The following is a 7678-nucleotide window of genomic DNA, read 5'->3' as shown; positions in this document are numbered from 1 at the left end:
CTCCTGAAACAGCTACTTTCATATAAACATTGAATTACACGAAAGAAAATAATTCTTTCGAAACAAATACTTCTATATGAACACTGAATTATACAGAAGATACTTTTCTTTACTCAGTCTGTATTTCAAACATTTGTTGTGGAATAAGAATCAGATATCATTCACATGAGTTCTACTTTGAATGAATGGTAATAAATTGTACTCACATGGAACACTGTCACCCTCACTGGTATACACCGATGTTTCGCCTTAAGACACTTGCCCTAAGGCTCTTTAGTACCAAATTGGATAACATTATAGAAAATCAAATATTAAGTTTTTTTAAATGCTCAGTATGATAAAAGCAATGGTTTATGGGAGATGAATAATTAAAAATGAGAAGTATATGGATGTCATAAAAATGAAAAAATAAATGAATGTATAACTAAATTTAGATGCACTCATACGCATATATTGAAATTTATTATCTTCTTTTATATTCTGCAATAAGGATTGTTTGAAAGTGTGAATACTTCTGTTGTTTCTTAATGAACCAGGCTATTGATGTCTCATTTGAAAAATACGTTTTTTGCACCATTGAATTCTACGTAAAAAAGTGCTTTGGAAATGTTTCCATAGAAACAATACATATTTGACAGGAAAAAAGGTTATAGCAACTTTTCTTCGAAAATGCACATTTTCGAAAAACATGCTTCAACTTCCTCTCAGAAGGAAGATTAAACTTAATCTTCCTTAAACTTAATCTTCCTCCTGAAGGTGATAACTTGTGATCACGTGTCGAGGTATTAAAATAACGGTTTGGAAGTAGATGTTTTCTGAAAAAAAATTGTCAGATCCTTCTGTTGGGAAACTGAGAAAGGTGAACAGACTTATTTTTTCTGACAGAGTGTTGATACATGGAATATTCCTTTCCCGATTGGGCTCCGATTCATGATGAAGTTACTAGAGTCTCAGCCTGATTTCGATCTTGTTGAATGTATTTTGTATTGAAGGGATAATATCTCGAATCCGGGCTATACAGAACCAGCTGCAAAAGTTCCGAGTTATCAATCGAGGAAGAAATAGTTTTCCGGCAGAAATTTTCCAAATGCCACTGTGCAGGAATTTTATTTTGACATATTGATTTTTCCAATACGTATGTGTCTCTTCTACAAAGTGTCGTCAGATTTATTTAGATTTCTTTTAAACGTTTAATTGCATATATTACTCTCATTTCGTCGGTTTCTCTTAAAGATATAAATTTGATACTTTTTGAAAGTAGTCTTATATGAAATAAACCTCCTTTCTTTTCTTCACACTTTGCATTCATTCATTTGCTTTGTGTTTGTTTAGGAACTTTTCTCCAATTTTTTGTATTTTTACTATTTAATAGACATTCTTCTCGCAACATTTATCCTTCTTAGAAACGTAAGAATCCTATAATTGAATACCGTTGTTGGTACAGCACATTTCAGTTTTTAAAGAGTTTTTCTCAATCCTATTTCTGTTTTTTCATTATAAATAGAAGGTTTTATAACGCAAGTCTTGTATTTTCATTCAATAATAATAATATAATAACTTCATCATAATACTCTCGATTTACAAAATGTGTAGAATGATTATTGTAAGTAGAAAGAATGAAAACATTTTTGAGTTGAATACGTCATGGTAAAAATGAATTGATTCATCAACATATAACAATTCCCATTCAGTTTAATTCATGCATCAATGCTAGTCGAATAAATACATGGATTAACTTTAATATTTATCATCATTAAAAACAGCATGACAGTGACTAGTGCACGTCACCGGATAAATAAATCATTGTCTGTTCCCGATTGATAAATCATCCGCTGTGATTAAATCTTTCATTACATTTTTTTACCATCATTCAGATGGATCCACTGATGGATATTGGATTATGAATCGTATTATATTATGAATTCATATGTGCAGAATCTGAATGGCACTCTGAGGACTAAAATGGATTGTACAGAGTATTGTCAATTATTGATTTAATACTCGAATGTAACGAGTTTGAAACCTAAATCAAGAGAATATATTGTTCATCCAGGTCTGTGACACTTTTGTCAGAAGTGATTATATCATTGTTTGTTGGAATTCATGTTGAAGGTTTGGAATTATCAATATCGAATTACGTTTGGTTCTTCATTTCATCATAACTCCATATATGATGGGTGAATTTATCACAAAATGTTTCGTAATGATATTTTGAATATGAATGTACTGAAGTTTTTCAAAGTATTCATCTATCTATACAGGGTGTTACATAGAAGTACAGCTCATGTAACTTAAGTTCATTTCCAATGGAATACCGCCTATTGTTTTCCATACAAGGATTTCGCAAGAGAAGTACTTTCGAAAAATAAAGTATTTTATGGATACATACCAAGCGATTCGGAAGTTATTCCAAAAATATCGTTGAAAACTGGAACTTCAATTATATGTTCTATTTATCTCTACTTATTTTATCATTCAATATGATATAGTAATATGCCTTTATTATCTATTTATTATGATACATTGCCAAACAATTTATATTGCAATACACAATAATGACCATATACTATAAAATCATTAATGTATCAGAGTTGAATCATCTACTCTGTATTAGAGGGACTGAAAATTTCGTATGCTAACAGAAAGATGACTATACTAGTATTGATTTCATATGATTTTTAGTTAAGTCTAACCTTCAAAAAACGTGTTTAAATTTCCCAGCTGCCGGACTATCAGTTTGTAGAATATTGAGCTAAATAACTTTTGTTGCTTTCAATAGCGATAAAAATACTGTTATAGCCAGAGCTTGCCTTGTTAAACATGGTGAATTTTAGTAATTCGGACTTCCATTGTCTAATATAATATGACATGGATTCAGATATCTGGAAGAATAACTGAAAATCAATAATTAAAACGAATATCAAAAAATAAAAATAATATTAATCAATGAATCGTGACAAGAAATTGAAATAAAATAAAAATAAGTGAAGAATTGTAAATTGAACACTAAAAAAGTAAATGAAAATTAAAAACATTTTAAACGACGTTTCGATTGTTAGTATCCACAATCGTCTTCGGGTGAAGACTGACGAACATTTTTGGTGCTATCAATCCCGAAAAAAGTACTTGACTATGTAAACTCTTTCGTAGATTATTTCCCTAAAAGGGTTCTCAATATTTTTTTTTAAATTTCATTTGTCCAACAACAGTCTTTACCTTATCAATATTGAGTCTCCTGAACAAACTGACAGTACAAAAATCTCTTCATAATCTCCTGACAATCTATCAATCTGTTTCGATTTCACTCCATTCAAGAACATATGGTCTGAAGCTTATGGTTTGGGAGCTACAAATTATTTGAGTTGAAAACTAGATACCCTCAATAACTTTTGAAACAATGATTTGCAGGAAAAATGAAAAAAACAGGTCAACAATTACACAGGAGCCACATTTCAAAATATTCGTTCTAAAGATAAATATGGAAGCAATAAATCAGAAAAAGAGATTTTATATTAATTGTTTTTGACATTTCTGCATCATAATACTGGCAGAAGGTATAGTTTGGTATTTCTACCAATAACTGAACTTTATATTGAAAAAGTAGTTCATTCGCGAAGTGACGTGAAAGTATATTGTTAAAGACAAAGAAACATGACGATACATGTTTCGATCATATATGTGTCTTCATCATTTGTATTGTTAGTGAAACATGTGCCGGTGAATTTTTTTAGTTGAATTTTGATAAAGAAGACTGAAACCAACTTCGAACATGTTGGTCTTGTAGTTTTACCACTTTTTGTCAAAATTCGAATGTAAAAATTTTCACCACCAATGTTTTTTCATTTCTGAAAAAATGAACTTCAGCTTGGCCCATATAGGTAAAAAACTTACCAAACTTTGCGACTGGATATGCTCCATGTGCAACGCGACTTACCTGCAAGAAAAAAAATGAAGGTTAAGTATATTTCAGTTAAATTTAACAAGATAGTTTATCAAACAGCAATACTTGCTTTATAATTAATTATTCAGGTGTATCTCATCTTATTGAGAAAATGTTATGTGCAAATCACATCATAAACTGTTATTCAATGACTTTATCTGGGATGTAAACAATTATTTGCCATTTCGAAATGAAGAAAAAATCGAGTATGAGTTCACATGTATTACTTTAAAATGCTATTCACTTCACAAAATTTATTGTAGCAACCTGAAAATGTCTAAGGTAATATAATATGAAAAAACTTAAACATGAAGATAAGTAACACTTGTCAATGATATCAATGACTGGACTGAAGTGTTTAATTACTTCCACCGTTCTGAATGATTTCTCATTATTTTATTGATTATTAGTGGATAACAAGATTATTATCATTGTATGTGAAAGTGAAAACAAGAATGATAAAAAGATAATACAACTACATGTAAAGACAGACGCAATTTTGGTAACTTATCTGAAAACAAATGAGAAACACAGAACATGAACAGAAAAATTATTTTAATGAATGGATACAAACAGTTTCATTCAAAAATTAAAGGACCTCAAAACACATGACAGGCCGTACAGTCAACTATAATTGAAATAGCAATAGAGACTTGAGTAAAATATATAGAAAATTGTGCTGGGAATATTTGTTTCTGTCAATTCATTATTTACAAGTCACGAAGATATCCCATGAATATGAACTTAGGAAGTTCTTTCATATCTGAAGTCTCTCAATCCAAAAATCTAATTCTCAATAGAAAGGGAAACTCAAAAAACAATCGCCTACTTGGATGTATCAGTACGAGACGTGAAGAAGGGACAGTACGTCATAGAGTGTATAGGAAACCTATCCACACACAGGTATCTGACTAAAAATTCTAGCTCAGACAGCTCTATGCATTTGTGAACCTTACAGTGAGTCCGAGGAACTCAATGATCTGAAAGATATATTGAATCCACAATGCCAAAAATTACTTTTCGACAGCGTCTAGTCAGTCGAATTTTGAAACAGCTCGATATCAACAAGGCGTCTGGTCCTGATGAAGTGCCCGTCATCGTACTTAAAAAGTGCGGAAATGATCTCGCACCAGTATTTTGCAGACTTTTCAACCTGTCTTATAAGAAAAGGGTTTTTGCTTCTTGTTGGAAGATTGCTCGCGTAAGCCTATTCCCAAAAAGGGCAAAAAATTTCCACATTTGGAATAACACAATCGTAAAACATGGAGAGTCAAGAACTGTTGCGCTTGATATATCCAAGACCTTCAACCGTGTGATGGTTTGCTGACCGAATGTTGATGCTACTGCTTGTCGGATCTTTTTGTGTGTGGCCCTTCAGCTTCCTGAAAGAACGTTCCCTGCAAGTGGCCGTCGATGGATATCTCTCGAATACTTTCACCATCAACGGTGGTTCCCCAGGGATCCATATTGTCTCCAACCCTCTTTTTATTGTATATCAACGACTTATTGGACACAACCAAGAATCCAAGAAATATATTGCTTTGCTGACGGTAGCACACTTGTCTCGTCATTCCATTTGGATTCCAGGACATCGGCTCAGAGGCACATCTTCACCGGCAGCAGGAGGTTGCATATCTTGATGAGGATCTAGAAGTGATTTCGAATTGGGGTGAAAGTAACCAGGTTCAATTCAATGCCACAAAAGCCCATGCATCGGTTTTCTCCAAGAAGCTAAATGTCTCCGAATCGGATATAATAATGTCAGGTCAGACAATTCCGCTTCCTGCTTCAATAAGTTTGTTGGGAGGTTAAAATGGACATTATATGTCTTGGCACAATCATGTCACTGGAAGTGCAAAGGCTGCTTCTCAAAAGCTTGAAACACTGTACCAACCAGAAAACACACCTCAGCAACTTTTAATGTTTTAAAAAGCACAGATCAGATCTTCCTCGGAGTATTATCGTCATGTATGGAGCTCTGCTCTCAAAATACCCTGAAGTTGCTGGATTCCATCCAGAAAAAAGCCATCCCCCTGATTGGAGACGCGAACATCACGTGCCAGCTTGATAGCCTGGAATATCGAAGAAAGCTTGGAGATTTTTCTCTTTTCTATATATACTTTCACGGGAAGTATTCAAGTGACTTGGCACATTTGATTCCATCAAGATCGGTACATATCGGAAATACGCGACGGCTGCGGCTGCTCATCGTTTTGAGGTTCAACTCAGTACACCTCGAACTTTCATCTGGAGAACTGCGTTTATGTGGAATAAACTTCCTGAGAAAGTTTCTCTAAATAGATTTAATCTCCAGCGATTCAAATCTAATGAGAATCGCTACTTTCGCACAGGCACCGCTCTGAGAGCGCCTTGAGGATTTTCCTCTAGTGCTTGTGTTTTGTCTTGAGCGGGCAATACGACCCATAAAAGAGAATGCCAAGGTTACAACGAATAGGCCTGTCTATGTAAAAGCTTTCCTGCCTTACGTCAATAATGGTATGGAAGACGTCTGGAGAAATGCAACGTGAAATCGATATTCAAGCCAACGCTTAGTGAATATTAATTTGAGGCCTCAACGAAATGAGTGGATCAATATTCTTATATACGACCAGGCTGCACTTGGGGCATTGATGAAACGAAGATTGATTGAGAATGGTGTCAAGAACTGAAGAAACTTGTATAGATTCACTATATAATGAGTGACAGGACACTTATAAATCATGCGCATCATGAGTGCTAGGATAAGGATCATCAGCTCCAAATATTGGCCCTGAATCGAATGTGGTGGTAACAAAATCTATGATATGGGACCAACTCAGTGAATTGGTGAAGAAAAATCATGAAGAGTACTGGAAAGTATACATCTGATGAAGTACTGCTTCAACTGACCAGGGATCGACTCTGAATAAATATAGGGCTACTCATTAGACAGTTTGTTTGAAGGTGGTTGACAATGTGTCGTGGTGTATTTCATCAGTTCGGACTTCCATTGTCTAATTTAATATAAATTGATTTGAAATCCCTGAAAGAAACTGTAAAAAATTAAAAAGATTAACCGAAAAATAACAATTTTATTAAACAAAAAACTGAAATTACAAAGAAATAACATACAAGCAACACCAAAAAAAAAATAAAATTGAGATATTGATACAAGCTAATTAAAAAATTAAAAAATATTATTAACAAAAAATTAAAGATAAAAATTGAAAGAATCCAAACCAAGTTACGTCACGACGTTTCGATTGTTAGTGTCCACAATCGTCTTCGGGTGATAACCGAGATCTGACTATTTATAGGTCATTCGAGTGCTGTCGCTTATCCTTTCTTTCCGCTGGTTTTAGCGGAAACTGACCGTTTGGCGGGAGTTGGTCGTGTTCCGCTTGATTAGAGGTTTCCATATGTTACGTATCTCTACGATAGCTTGACTAAATGCATTGTTGGACAACATATACGCGGCTGCGAGTGAGGAGAATCATACATCGGTGAAATTAAGTGGCCATTGAAAGTTTGCATTGCTGAGAACAAGAAACATACACAACGAGGAGAAACCTGCAAGTCTGGAATAGCAGAGCATATTTGGACTCATCAACATAACATCAAGTGGGCTAAAGCTGGAATCATCCACAGAGAGGAACACTGGTTTAGGAGAAAATTCAAAGAAGTCGCGTATATGTTGTCCAACAACGCATTTAGTCAAGCTAGCGTAGAGATACGTAACATATGGAAACCTCTAATCAA

At 33.9% G+C, this 7678-nt stretch overlaps 1 protein-coding gene across 6 annotated transcripts in view; it reads right to left on the bottom strand.

The window, feature by feature from the left end:
* The window catches only part of Grip (Glutamate receptor interacting protein), a 398341-nt gene that overhangs the window by 233420 nt on the left and 157243 nt on the right, over positions 1 to 7678 (bottom strand). The window lies entirely within an intron of this gene.

The sequence above is a fragment of the Leptinotarsa decemlineata genome, unplaced genomic scaffold (genome assembly GCF_025532065.1).
Source record: "Leptinotarsa decemlineata unplaced genomic scaffold, Ldec_3_MD MMD2_tig00000133_RagTag_RagTag, whole genome shotgun sequence".
NCBI lineage: Eukaryota > Metazoa > Arthropoda > Insecta > Coleoptera > Chrysomelidae > Leptinotarsa > Leptinotarsa decemlineata.
The sequence above is the reverse complement of the archived record's forward strand: the minus strand, read 5'-3'. Positions and strand labels throughout refer to the sequence as shown.